Genomic DNA, 15769 nt, shown 5'->3' on the forward strand with positions numbered 1-15769 from the left:
TTAATTAATTAAAATGACATAAAAAGTGGGTTTCGAGCCTCATTCGGACTACCACCAATTTTAGAAATAACATAAGATCTATCCTTGTCTATCGAGATGAGCGAGGAATCAAGAGCGGAGTGGAAGTCCAATTAAGAATTTGCTCCTTTGGCTCAACGTCTCGTATGCCTGGTGTCTCGATCATCTTTTTGGGAGCAACATCACCTTCTTAAAAAAGATTCCCAATTCCTTCTCCAAGACCGTTATCATTGGCATATTCCTCTACTGGAAAGGACTGACATAGATGAAGCACAAACTTTGGTGGAACATGATTAATCCCCTTCTTGTTCTGACCCTCTCTTGACACTAAAGCAAAAGCTTGATGGGGTGTCATGCTCGTAAAATTGAGTTTCTCACTTATGCTCGGAGAAACTACAACTTTCTCAAGTTTGTCAAAACCATCCGGAACTATCACCTTTACCATGCACCACTCATCCTCCGTCTCTATCATATTGATAGTGGCTCATCCATGGTTTGGCAAAGGGTTACTGTTGACGTTGGGTACAGTGGTCCTGACCATTTTCTGGTCGATAAGGTTCTGGATCATATGTTTCAAATTAATACAGACTTCAGTATCATGCCCAACACTATTGGAATTCTACGCACACCTTCGATCGACTCGGTAAAATCTTGAGCTAGTAGCGACTGACTTGGGCTTGACCAGATGAATAATACCTGCCGCACTCAATCGCTCAAACAACTTCGTCCGGCTTTCAATGAGAAGAGTAAAATTTCGAGCAGGTCTCTTCTCAAGACGTGGACGAAGAGGATCATAATGGCCTTGTTGAGGCGGAGGCATTTGACAATAGTTTCGAGCGTTTTGATGGAGAGGTGCCTGAGACTTTGGTTCAGTCATATTAATAGTGAATCCCCATTGTCATTGGAAGTGACATCTTGAATGGTGACAATTCTTTGATTAATCAGGTCTTGAATTTTATGCTTCAAGTTTATGCAATCCTCAGTGGTATGTCCAGCACCTCCTTAATGGTAAGCGCAATGAAGATCGGGCCTGTAAAGTCTGGAATTGACATTGACATTTTTTGGATCAATTGTTCGTATTAGACCAGCCACTTTCAATCTCTCAAAGAGTTGGGTTCGACTTTCAACCAATGAGTAAAGACTCGAGAAGGTTTCTTCAAAAACTCATGACAAGAAATATTGTAATTATTTTGTGGAGATGGAGGTACTTGGGAGGATTTTGGCGAGTAGGTGTTGGTGTTTGGAATTTTTTGTATTGTGGAGCTTGGTAGCTATGAGGGGCATTTGGGTAATTTGACAATGATACTTGGTAACTTGATTGAACATTTGGGTAATTTGGCAATGGAGCTTGGTAATTTGGATGATTTGGTGGTGGAGTTTGGTGATTTGATTTGATGGGGTAAGGATTTTGTGGAGCTAAAGGGTAGATTTTGGATGGTAAAGACTTTCGAACATTGAGACCAGTATGCCTCTTTGATTTTTGGCTTGATTCAAATTAGATAGATGAGACATCTTTCCTCTTCCTCCTCACACTACAAAAAAAACAGTGTTTAGCGACGAATTAATTTCCGTCACTATATAACAACGGATTCGCAACGAAGTAGCCATTTCGTTGCAAAAATTACAAATAATTTTTTGAGTTATAATATAGCGACAGATTGGTGACGGAATATGTTTTTTGTCGCTAAGAAATAGCAGGAAACTTTGGCGCCCTAATTTTCGCTACGGATTTTGCAACAAAGTAGGTGTTACAAATTTATTAATATTCCGCGACGGAATTAGTGACGAAAAACCGTTGCTAGAATTATAAATATATTTTTATGGAATTTAAATTATGTAGTGACGGAATTATCCGTCGCTAAAATTTAATGTAAATAATTATATTTATTTAGTAGCAACGGATGTCATAATCCGTCGCTAATTTTGTTGCAATTTTTTTAACCAAGTCATCAGTCCATAGAAAACACAAAAAGGAAACAAAATTTTACTATCCGTAAAAAATAGGGTTCTCTTAGTGAAAGCTCCCATCTAGCTGAAGCTCAGGTGAAAACTCTTGGTGAAAACTCTGTATCAGGTGAAAACTCTTGGTGAAAGCTTTGTATCAAGTAACATTTCTCTTAGTGAAAGCTCCGTCTCCTTCTCCTTTCGATTTCTCCCATCTCAGGTGAAATGGCTCCCGTCTCAGGTGAAAGGTGAAATTGCTCTTGTCTCCTTCATCCTCAGGCGAAAGGTGAAATTGCTCCTATCTCCTTCATCCTCAGGTGAAAGGTGAGCTTCTGTCTTTGGTAATTTCTCTTTTTTCATCTGTTCGGTGAGCTTCTGGTGCGATGAAGAGGAGGGCGTTGAGTTCTATTTGGTGAAAAACAACTAGGGAACGGGATGTGGTTATTAGGGATATGCCAAAATTAAACGTAGTGCACTCGCTTGCTTCTACTTTGCTCTAATTTTTTATTTTGAATATTTTTCAAATTTTGTTTAGTCTCTAACCTCTCTTGCTTCTGCTTTGCTCGGCGAAATTCTTGAAATCTTATTTTGGTGGTGAAGTAGTCTCCAAGCTGGTCATTATATAGTCGCTGCCCAGAGAAAGTTAACGTTTCCTTCATAATCTTCTCCTCGTCTTCTTCTATTTCTGATATGTCTCGCTACTCTGTTGTTGTGTCACTGTTGTTTGTAGATGAGAACTGATGACTTCAATTTGCTATATATGTGTTCTTAATGGATTTCCTTGATTCATATTAATGTGGAAGTTGGGTTTTGTCGTTTAGTATTTAGTATTGTCGCTTATTTGTTCCTTTGTTTGAATCCTTTTTCGGTGATTCCTCTTCGATATGTCGTAGAATCTATGTTCTTCGTTTTCATTGTCTGTAAGCCTAGGTTTGACATTCAGTTTTGCTACTATTAATGATGCTTTCTTTTCAAAATAAGGATAGAATCTTGAAACTAACTAAGGTGAAAGTTGTTTGTGTTTTTGTTTTGTTGATGTAGTAGATTGTTTTCAAATTCCTTGATCATTCTACGAATCAAATTTATGTTTCCATCTGCCTAAATTTTAGTAAAAAATGCCCACTGTTTGTAATTAAGCTTATAAGGTGTGAAGTCATGTTACTGTCCAGATTGTAGTTTGCTTTCAAAGTCGTTGCCTATTTCTCTTTTCTGATCATCTCGGTATGTTGTTCTGCTTGTATTTTCAATCCTTTTAAGTCCTTGAAGTTTGGCCTTGTTAATAGGTTGATATTGGTATAAGTATGTGTATGTTCTTGGTGAGTTAAATAAAATGACACGGGTCAATCTTTGTTGGCCTTATTGTTCAATTCATAAAAGATTAGATGTAAACAATTAGGAAGTCACTGAATTTTGTTTCAGCAGTTATTAAAGTAGTATATGTTTGCTTTTGTTTTATTTGATAGCTACTGGTTATCCTTTCTTTCCTTAAACTCGTCTCTTGTTTATTTATTATACTTAATAGCTACTAAGCTATTAAGTATACAATAGAGTAACTTCTTTTTAGATTTGGCGAAATAGCTTGAAGTGCATTTTAGCTTTTGATTTAGTGAGCATTAATTTAACTTCTTCTTTTTCTATCTTTTATTTCCAAGTTTTATAATTACTATATATATAGGTAGTTCTAGGTGTACATGTTTATAATATGCACCATTTGTTTAGAGACAACTATCTAACTATTGCTTCTACACATACTCTTCAACTTGGTATCCATCTTTACATCATTATATTTTATTTGAGTAGTTAACTTCTTAGTTTTTCATTTGAACGAACTAGGTATCTTTGATTTTTAATATATTTTTTTCATTGCTGCATCAGTTTAGCATTTTAGATGTATGAAATTATGTATGCTTTCATTTGATAATACAACTACTAATATTCTTGTGCAATTCTCACGGGACAAGTCTTTCACCCTGCAAGACCTTGCTTCTCTACTTTGACGTAATTTCTCTTTTCTTCATATATTATCTTTGGTAGATAGGAGTTCCTTTTAGCTTTTGAAAATGTTACTATTATTTTCTGAAACTGTTTGTTTTATTTGTGTGTTTAAATACGTTTTATGCTTTAAAAATAACCTCGAAATGATTTGATTCAATGAAATCAGGAAGGATTTTTTGTCTTACCTAATACGCTTGAGTTGGTTAATGTTGTATGGTTCATTTGTAGAACTTAATTTAGTTTGAGTATTTTGGTGTTGAATATACTGATTTAGGTGATTTGGGGTTTAAAATTGCAGTTTCGATTGAATTTTTCCTCTACCTCAGCTTCCTGTCTCCTTCATCTATTTCCTCTAATTTGCCTTTGTTTTGAAGGTATACAATCCGGTGTATGTAAAGCTCGAAGAAAGACATAGACATCCGGTAAGTGTTCTATTTCCCCTTCTTCTTCTTCTTCTTCTTCTTCTTCTTTCCACTGTCATAAAAAGATTTTCTATTGAAGTTAGAAAAGGAAAATGTTTCTTCAACCATCTCATATCAGTGTTGGAAGAAAAGGAAATGACGTGATGAACAAAAACCAGTACAGATAAAAAGAAAAGAGAAAAAAGTAAAGAGCAAAAAAAAATTAGTAAAAAGCTTCCACCTGAAAGGAACCAGTGATGTTCTTATAGCTTGGCTATCTTATTTGTCTTGATTCATTCTCTTCTATCACTCATTATTCTTTCATAGCTTCTTTCTTACTTCCATTTTCATGTTCATCTTTTTCACATCAACAACACTAGTATCATTTCCTTGATTTACAAAGTCAACAGTTTGAGTACAACTATTCAATTGTTCCATTGTGATTTCTTTTCAGTCTGGAAGAACAAGTTTTTACTGTTATTTCTTTTGAGAAATATCTATAGTTTTATACGACTAGTTAGACTGATGACTAGTGGTTCTAATCAGGCATGGTGAAGTTTATATTTTTTTTAGACGTCTTGAGTTCTATTATTTATTTTCTGATTTAGGTTTGCCGGGTCTTTGTTAATGTTCTTCTATTTTCTGTCATTTGATTAAAGGTTCTCAATGTTGGTGCTCTAAGATATAGGTAGTCATTTGACGTTTTGAGCTCAACTAGTAACTAATTTGATCGAAAAAGCTGGTTCAAAGATGCCTAATTTCAAATCCCTTGAGCTTCTGCTAGAGCTTTAAGTCCTTCTGCTTCCTTCATCTTTACATATAAATCCCCATCTATTATCTGCTTACGTCTGTAGAAATCAGCCTTTGCAGTTGCTTTTTGTGCCTCTGCTTCTTTCTCCTTTCTGTAGTGAAATGCTTCAGCTTCTTTTTGTTTCTTGTAGAGCTCTCAATTTGCTTCTTGCACCTTTTAGACCAATGAGGCATTAGAAACTTCAAAGTTAGGATTTTCTTTTGTAAGTTTTATGTTTTATGTAAAAAGTAACCTAATAATAATTGTGTCTAATCTACTTTCATGTTAAATTACACTGATAGTGTGAATTATTGTTGATTCTCGCATAATCAAAGATGTTACTTTCTCCATTCCAGTTCATGTTCTTGTTAATAACCAACACAATCTGATGTTAAAATATAGCAGGCACTACTGTTCTACCCTAATCAGAGGATCTGGTTGATATTCACTGGAAGTAAGCCTTACTCTTTATTTTTACCCCTGATTTAGCTCAAAATTTAACTATCGAGGTATTTACTTTACTGAATGTAATTAGGAAGATGCTTGTTGTCATTGTGTCCAATGTGCTTAAGCAAATTTAGTTTCTTTATATGTGTTTTGTGTTTTGTTATTTGTATGCTTGTACTACTAGTTCCTTATTTATAAAAGAAAGTATATATAGTTTATACTCTAAAGTAAGTTGGCTGGACTTAGAATGCTTTATTATTCTGTAAGTTGACTGGAATTAGAATTCTTCAGGAAGGAATTTTTTTTTTTACGTAAGCTTTTTTTCAGCTTTCCTAGTGAGAAATTTCAGTTTCAGCTCCTTATTTCTTTAATTCACAGGCACAAGAGATCAAATTCCAATTGTTGTGAAAGTTACTGAATGAATCTATTTCATTCTAATTCAAGAAACTGTTTTTGTTAGTTCGATCTTTATATTTTGACTAAATTTAATGAATATGAATTAGAGTACCTTTTGGTCAATCAACTAGTGCTTTTTTAGTAAAAGTTTTGTTTGTTTAAGAATTGACAGGAACATGAATAATCTAGAGCGTGGTTGGATGTATGAGAGGTTGGATGGTCGTGGGGCTATAAACTCTAGTTTCATAACCGGTGTGGATAAGTTTATCCAGTTTGCATGTACACAACAGGATCGCTTGAGTGGTGACAAAGTTAGATGTCCATGTAAAAAATGTCACAACTTTAGATTCATGGATGTTGAAATCGTTAAACATCACCTTTATAAGACTGGATTTGTTGATAACTATTTTGTTTGGAAGCATCAAGGGGAAAAAGATGTGATCAATGAGATTTCTTCAGGTCAAGATTTGCATGGTAGTGCTCAACCTGAATTAACATATGATAATCCATACCGACAAATGGTTTTAGATGTTTGGTGTCCCAACTTTTCCCAAGGTTCAAGTTGGCAATCTTCTAGCAATATTGAACCTCAGCCAACTCATCCTTGTGAACCTTTGATGGAGGAAGATCCTAATCCCGACTCTAAAAAATTATATGATTTGCTACAAGCAGCTACTCAAAAATTGTATCCTAGTTCTTCTCTCTCTCGACTTGCGCTTGTCGCTCGGATGTTAAATATTAAAATGGAGAACAATATGTCACAGAGAGGTTATAATCAAATGATGCAATTGTTGAAAGAGGCTTTACCTGAAGATAACATGGTTCTCGATAGCTATTATCAGACCAAGAAGCTAGTCCATAGCTTGGGTTTGCCAGTTGAAAAAATTGATTGTGGTGAATCAGGATGTATGTTATATTGGGGTGATGATGAACACCTTACATGTTGTACATTCTATGGCCATGAGAGATACAAGCTTCGTGTCGAATCTCGTAAAAGGAAATTGGTCCCTTATAAGAAAATGTATTATTTTCCTTTGATTCCTAGATTGCAAAGATTATATGCATCCCCTGCTACTGCTGCTGACATGAGATGGCATCATGAGCATACAAAAAATGATGGTGTAATGTGTCATCCATCAGACTCTGAGGCTTGGAAGCACTTCAATGAAACTCATCATTTTTTTGCTGTGGAACCAAGAAATGTAAGATTGGGGTTATGTACTGATGGTTTCCAACCATTTAGTCAGTCTGGGAGTAAATACTCTTCATGGCCAGTGATTGTCACTCCTTACAATTTACCTCCATGGATGTGTATGAAAGAGGCTTATATGTTCTTAACAGTTATTGTTCCAGGGCCAACCAATCCCAAACATAAAATTGATGTTTATCTGCAGCCTCTAATAAAAGAACTAACTTTGTTGTGGGAGATAGGTGTGGAAGCATTTGACATCTCAAAAAAGCAGAACTTTCAACTAAGGGCAGCTTTAATGCGGACAATCAGTGACTTTCCAGCATATTCTATGTTATCCGGATGGAGTACTGCTGGTAATTTAGCATGTCCCTATTGTATGGAGGAAACACAATCCTTTAGATTGAAACATGGTAGAAAAACATCATGTTTGATTGCCATAGGATGTTTCTCGACCAAAATCACCCATTTAGGAGAGATCATAAAAACTTTTCGTGAAGGCAAGACTGTCCAAAGATCATCACCACCCTATAGAACAGGAGTAGAATTATTGAACCAAATTTGTGACTTGGGCATAAGGAAAGTAACAGAGTTAGATGCAAACGAAGTTAATCGAAGATTATGCAAGTCTTGTGGATGGAAAAAGAAAAGCATCTTTTGGGATTTGCCTTATTGGAGTTCTAACATGATTCGACATAATCTTGATGTCATGCATATTGAGAAAAATGTCTTTGATAATGTGTTTAACACAGTTCTTAATTTTGATGACAAAACCAAAGACAATCCACAATCACGTCAACATATGGTAGAATATTGTGATCGACCTCAATTGGCAAAAGACAGTAGTGGAAAATATCCCAAAGCTGTATATACAATAGACAAGGAAGCACGAGCTATCTTGTTCAATTGGGTGAAAGGCTTAAGGTTTCCAGATAGGTATGTTTCCAATTTGGGTAGATGTCCAGACACAAATGCGAAAAGGATATTTGGCATGAAAAGTCACGATTGTCATGTGTTCATGCAACGACTAATGCCTATTGCTTTTCGTGAACTACTTCCTAGTAATGTGTGGCAGGCACTTACAGAATTGAGCTTATTTTTTAAAGATCTTACTTCCACCACTCTACGAGTGGATGACATGGAGAGATTGGAGAGAGATATTCCACAAATCTTATGCAAGTTAGAACGTATATTTCCTCCTGGGTTCTTTGACTCAATGGAACATCTTCCTGTGCACATTCCATATGAAGCAAGGATAGCTGGACCAGTGCAATATCGATGGATGTATCCTTTTGAAAGGTAAGTGTGAAACTTTATGTCACTTATGACTAGTTTGCCATACATTCCTTTTCTAATGTAATGGTCTATCTATTTTCTTTATTTAGGTATTTGGGAACTCTTAAAAGGATTATTGGGAATAAAGCTAGTGTAGAGGGTTACATTTGTGAAACGTACTTGATGACAGAGTCAACACAATTGTTTTCTCATTATTTTGAATCTCATGTCATAACACGTAATCATAATGTGGAACGTAACGATGATGGTGGTGTTGTGGAAGATCTTGAAGGAAATTTATCAATATTCTCCCATCCAGATCGAGTATGGGGAGAAGCAAAAAAAGGGATTTATCCCTTCAAGAAATCAAGGCTGCCCAAACTTATATCTTACTAAATTGTGAGGAGGTTGAGCCATTTGTGAGGTAACAAAAGTTAGTAGTATTTTCTTAATGATATAAACCTATATTTATTCACGACTATCAAATTAAACGTATTTTACTATGATGAAGTATGTTCATGCAACGTTTGCAAGAAGAATTTCTGAATCTATCTCAGGGTCAAATAGATGAGAGCCTTGAAGCGAATTTCTCTACATGGTTCAAGGAATTTGTAAGATTTCAAAACTACTATCTTTTATGTGGTAATGTGCTTAACTTGACTTCGGAAATTTTACTAAGTCTTACAATTTTTTCAAAATAGGTCTGATGCAATCCCATAGAGAATAAATTCTTGAATAGTCTTGCCCGTGGACCATTAATAAGTGCTTTATTTTGTTAATGGATACAAATTTCACACAGAATGTCATGGTAGCGCAAGATCAACAATGAATAGTGGAGTTTGTATCTCAGATTCAAATTTTGGTGATTATTTTGGATGGATAAAAGAGATTATACAAGTGGAATACCTTAAAGCACCTTTGAAGCAAACTGTATTATTCAAATGTGAATGGTTCGACCCAACTATGAATGTTGGTGTCAAAAGGCATTATCAGAACAAATTGGTTGAGATTAATCAACGTCGTCGATATAAAAAATATGAGCCTTTTATTCTGGCAATGCAAGCAACTCAAGTGTGTTATGTGTCGTATCCGAACAAGAAAAAGGACAAAGATGACTGGGTAGCTATATTGAAGGTCAAACCTCAAAATGTTATTGAATTACTTGATGAGGGAGTGGAGACAACTTCAGAACTGAATGTTCCATTCCAAGTTGATGAAGTTGAAGTCCACGAGATAGATATGACTGTTTCCATTGATGAAAACATACTCTTAAATGATCTAAATGGGGATACACTGGAAATGGATGAACCCATTGATGATGGTTTATTGCAAGAGCATCATGAAATCCAAATAGATTCAACAGAAGAATATGAAACCGAGGAGGATGAGGAGGATGAAGATGATGAAGAGGATCAGGAAGAGGAAGAGTTTGAAGAAGACATAGATAGTGACTAGTTCTTGATAGTCAACTTTTGTATCTTCACCGTAATTTGTTTGTATTAAGTTTTCTCCAAATATTCTCATTTTCTTTAGTTTCTGTTTTTCAAATTACGGTGATTAAAATCAGTAACTCTTGGATTTTGACCATGTGTGTTCTATTTCTTTTTTTTAACCTTTATTTAAATCTACTTGTAGCATTAATTAGTGTTATTCATACCAGGTAACTGAATGTTCCATTTGAATGAGAGCTGTTTTGTGATGCTTTGGATGCCTAGGAAATCTCCACATTCACCTTTTCCCCCTTTTTAGCTACTGTCTTTTCATTATCATTGGTCATTTTACATTGGTTATGGAGTTTCTAGTGCCACGTGTGGTGTCTTTGATGGCCAATCCAAAGAGAGTTTGTGTTCTCTTCCTTGGTATAGGAAAACTGAAACAAATGTTATGCTTTGTGGTCATTTTACATTAGTGTTATACCTACCAGCTTTGATGACAGAATGTAACCATTCGGCCTAGGAGCCTTATCAGAAACACATGATCTAATAGTATTCAACTTTTCAGTCTCTTAAAAGGCTTCTACAGTTCCCTAATATCCTTTTCTGTGATTGTATTCAATTTTTTAGAATCTGATATAGATTTCTGAAGCTCATTATTTGTGTAAATCTTCTAACCAAACTCAATGATAACTATTTCACTCTTTTATATGCAGGCATAAGTGTTTTCACTTGATCTACAAGCTTTTTTAGAGGTATTTTTAATATTTCAGCACACTTCAATGAGGTAGCTTAATTTGATTTATACTAGTGATAAATGTTTGACTCTAGTTTCTGTTTTTGCAATACTTCTTTTTTTGGTGGAACAAACTGTTTGGTGATAGTCATTTGCTAGTCTCATTTCGTTCTCATACAACATGATACTATGTGGGTCTGCCTGTATTTTGTTTCGACATTGGATAAGTAGCTCCCATCGATCGTTGTTGTGTTTGTAGTTCCACATCACTGAAAGTTTCTTTGTTTAGACATGACAATAAATTTTTCAGGAAGCCAACTACATTGTTATAGTTTTCAGGAAGCCAACTACATTGTTATAGTTTTCAGGAAGCCAACTACACTGTTATATTTTTTTATAGGTATGGCTCGAGGCAGAGGTCGTGGGAAGTCCTTTGGTAGGAGTAGTTCTGCTATTCATGTAAGCATGCCAACTATTCCCATGCCCATTATAGTTTCTCCTCAACAAGGTGGTACCACAACCGTTGAAACATCAGATCAAAGTACCACCCCAACTATCTCTGAGACACCTCCAGTTACACCAAATCAGAGTAGTCCCATAGGTCAGGGTCTGTCTACTCAGAGCATCCCAACAGGTTGTAGTAATCCAATTGCTGAAGGTGATCTATCTACTCAAAGCAACTCAAGAGGTCATACAAACACATTTGATACTGATTCTAGTAGTAACCACTCACGGACCCTTATTTTTATAAGTTCTGCAGGGTTAGTCCACTCTTTTGCTTTTATCCTCATAACCTGTTTATACTTGAGTGTAGTTAATATTGGTAGTCTTTGAATCCACAAGTCCGAGTAAACAAATTATAATTTAAGGTTCCCTGTTAAGCAATGCTAATTGATAGATCTGAAAAATCAGCAGCCTACTATAATCTGAGTATTCTTTTTGTTAGCACTCACATATATAATGTCTGATTATAATAAAACTCCAAATAATGTCTTCAAATTTACACAGGTTGGAACCTTCTATAATATGCTCTAGTTTCATAACCAAGTCTTTCAGAAATGATGTTGATCCCAATGGAATAAATTGGAAAAGTGTTTCAAATGATGTAAAAGACGGTTATTTTGGAGAATTTAAGGTATTACTTTTCATTGTAGATAAGTTTGGAAAGTGTATTCATACTTATATATAGGATACTGATATATTACTTTCAAAATTTATTTCAGAAAAAATTCTATTAGGATGTTTCTATTAGTGAAAGTGAAGTGAAGAGACACTGGTTGGTCAAGGCCGCTATAACATACAGAAATTTTATTTCTAAAATAAAAGGGGGAGAAGTTAGGCCAGGTTTTGTAACTGAGAATATTTGGGAAAGATGGAAACAACTTTGGGGAAGTAATGAGTCCAAGAAAAAGTCAGAAACAAATGCAAAGAATCGTCGTGGCGGTCGTGAAGTTGCTGCTGGGACTCACACAGGTGGCTCTATCTCAATTGGAGAGCATTGCCAGAAACTTGTAAGTATATATTTCACAAATTATATAAGTAACATCTTTAGGTTGTCTGATATATACACTTGTATCTAAATACACATTATGCAATCGATATTTTTGTATCTAAAAAGTGATTTTTCTTTTGTAAAGGCTATTGAAAAGAGTTGAGATCCAACACCAAGCGAGTTACATTTACACGTCCATACGCATGGTCATGATGGTAAATATTTTGTTGGCGAACGCTCTCGAATTGTCCATGTAAGTCCAAAACTTTGAAACCTATCAGAATATATACATGTCATTTCTTATTAGAAGGGAAAACTTGGCTGAAAATGAACAGTAATTTAGTTTCATGGTTGGATGTTGTTATCTTGCTGCTCAACTGATGTGTGGACTGTTTACTTCTTGATCTTTGTAATTCGTTCAGATGTTAGAAATTTCTGAAAGTGTTTCGACTTATTATTACACTATAAATCAGTGGTGTAACTTGTTTGCTATTCATGTTGTTTGCTTGCCTGCTGTCTCCTTGTAAGTCCTCTTATTTCACTATTTTGGTTGGTTGTGAAAGTCGTGGTTCAGTCATGAAGTCCGAAATAATTTTCTATAGGAAAACATAAATGGGCGTACATGCCCTGTTATCCTACATTACGAGTTATTTGTTTCCAGTTTGCTGTAACTAAGAAGTTGAGTTTAAACGAGTCAAAAAGCTACATGTTTCAAGTTGCTGACGTATTCTTTTGTGTTGTTTTCTTTGTTAAAGTTCCTTCTATTCTAACTAGGCGACTGTTTGTTGTGTTCATCATCCTTACCCTTAACTCGAGATAAGACAAAATTTTAGTGCCCACGTCAAAGTTAAGTTCGATCTAATGATATTTGGCTGCTTCTTTCTTCATGCTCCGACTTTGTTCTCCTTTCACTGCTCAACGTTGCGTTTGAATCAAATTTTAGTTTCCATTTTGTTTAGATTATAGTCAGAAAATGCCTACCATTTGTAGTTTTAAATATGAACTTCATAACATGTTTTCCTTATCTTTGTCTTGTTTTGGTTTTCATGAGGATTGTGTTAATTCTCTTCACTACGGGCGTAAAAGTTGCCCGTAGTGATGCTATTTCAGCATCTATTTTATGGCCCTCTTCCCGCAGTCCAGTCGTTTCACTGAGTATCATAGAGGATTTCAAAATGTGCATGTTAATAAAAAAAAATGTTATGAGAGCAGAAATAAGATCCAAATTTTTAGGATCAGTTTGTGGTAGCCTACACATGTTTTCAGCATCTGTTATGTGGCCCTCTTCCCCCAGTCCAGTAGTTTCACTGAGTATCACATAGGCAGGGCATATAGAGAAACAGCTGATGCTTTGCCACTGAGAGTGCTGAAGAGTAGCTTGTACATTGCAGCTGCTGTAGCATCCCAAAGTCTTTGAACAATCACATCTATGCATACCTGCATAGACACGTTGGCATACCACAAAAAGAAACAATAGAATCATTCTACTGCTAGGGATATTCAAGTGACACTTATAACCACAACAATCCTTTCAATTGTCATGAAACACTTGTGCAGACATAATAAAATAATGCTTAACCTTCTAGCTTTGCTATATCCTATCAAAAAGATTTTTAAAATTGGAAATCAAGGTTTGCTACAGACAGGATATTCACAATTCAAGCTGCTGCTAATATGTAAGATGGAACAATGATAATCTTTTAGGTCACTATTTTTGTAACATACCTTTGCTTTATACTTCTTGTCCTGTGAGTATCACATAGCATTAATGTTGATGAATGGCCTGCACATCTTTTTTCTTTGCTAATATAGAATGATGTATGTCTTCCTTATACATCAAGTCAATTACAATGCTGATGAATGGCCTACAGAAATATAGAATGATGTTACAGTGAGTTATGTACTCACGAAAATGTCCTGAGCAGCATTGGGTATTCCCAATGTAAGAACTATTATCCAAGGTTAAATTAGACATACAACATTTCTGCCTTTCCCTTCCATTATAAATTTATTCCTAATCTTTAATGTTTTCTCATTATCTCAATTTATTACAGGAAAAATATGAAGAAATATTACGGGAAAAAACAACCTCTCAATTTGATATTGATCAATGTGAAGCATACTACCAAGCTGCCGGGGGAGAAAAGAAGAAAAGAATATATGGTCTTGGATCTGAAGCAAAAACTTACTACGGGCAGAATCTTTGTGCCTCATCATCTGTAGCAACTTCAGTTTCTCAATCAACAACGACAAGAAATATGGATGTGTTTGTGAAGGAAATGATTCCTGCCCTTACTACTCATTTTCTTCCGGTTATTATGGAGCGGCTACAACAAGTGGTTACTCCCATTGACAATCCATCACTTGTGACACCCATGGTACCTCCTCCTGCTGCTACTAATGAGGACGAGGTTGATCCCTTAGTTTCAAGTGATGAGGGTATCCCTTAATTAGTCTCCTTTAGCTTTAATTTTTGGATGTTTGTGTTTTTGAAAAGTACAAATTGTCTGATAACAATAGTTGATGACTTGCTTTTGATGTTTTGCAGTGAAAGTATGTGATTAGGATTTTGCTATCTACAGATTTTGAACCCTCTAAATATTATTTTATATGAATGTTTGTTATTTTAGAGGTATTTAGTAATTGTTATTAATTTATTTCAGCAATGTATATTTAAAATAAAAAAATGAAATTATTTTACAAGAAAATTTTTAGCAACAAATTTAATGACGATTTGGTCGTTGCTATGATAAAATTTTGGCGACGGATTAGCAACAGAACATTTTAGTGGCAAATATGCTAGCTTAAATAACAGAATATTTTGTGACGGATTAGTGACAGAAATTCCGACGCGAATTTATTTGAAATGATGAAATTAATGATGAACTTAGCAACGAATATTTTTGCGACGGATAAGTGACGGAAATTTCATCGCGAATTTATTTGAAATGACAAAATTAATTATGAAATTAGCAACGAACTATATAAGTATAACGACGGAAGATTCCGTCACTAAAGTTGCGACGGACTAAATTTTTCGTCGCTAAGAGATTACTAATGAGCGAAATACTCACAGCCAAAAATCCATCGCAAATTCGGTTTAGCGACGGAATACCATAGATTAGCGACGGATTTCGTCAGTCACTAAATGTTATTTTTTTGTAGTGTCAATGGTCCCGAAGATTCAACTTGGGGAGTCATTCGGGTGATTTTTCTGGTCTTGAGACCGTCTTCAATAGTTTCACCAATTTTTACTATCCCACTGAAATTTCCTCCTAAAATGAGCAACATCCTATTGTAGTACTCCGGCTCTTGATTGCGCACAAAGACTTCAATAATTTCTTTCTCGGTCATGGGAGGCCTAACCTTTGCAGCCTATCTTCTCCAACGATAGGCATTTTCTCAGTAGCTTTCAGTAGAATTCTGTTTAATTTTCTCTAAAGAGTATCGATCAGGGATGAATTCTATATTGTAACCAAACCTTTCAATGAAGTCTTTAGCTAAATGGTTGGACTAAAAAAAAATAAGTCTTTAGCCAAAGCGTTCCAACTTGGCCACTACTTGATTTCTTTAGAAATTAACCAATCCAAAGCTTCTCCTTTTAGACTTCGACTAAAGAGTCGCATTAAAAAAGCTTCATCTTTCCCAACTCC

General features: G+C 35.3%; 1 pseudogene; it reads left to right on the forward strand.

Annotated features, from left to right (window-relative positions):
* Positions 1-11026: 11026 nt before the first annotated feature.
* Positions 11027-14745, forward strand: LOC125869975 (uncharacterized; annotated as a pseudogene).
* The last annotated feature ends 1024 nt before the right edge of the window (positions 14746-15769 follow it).

The sequence above is a fragment of the Solanum stenotomum genome, chromosome 7 (genome assembly GCF_019186545.1).
Source record: "Solanum stenotomum isolate F172 chromosome 7, ASM1918654v1, whole genome shotgun sequence".
NCBI classification, from domain to species: Eukaryota; Viridiplantae; Streptophyta; class Magnoliopsida; order Solanales; family Solanaceae; genus Solanum; species Solanum stenotomum.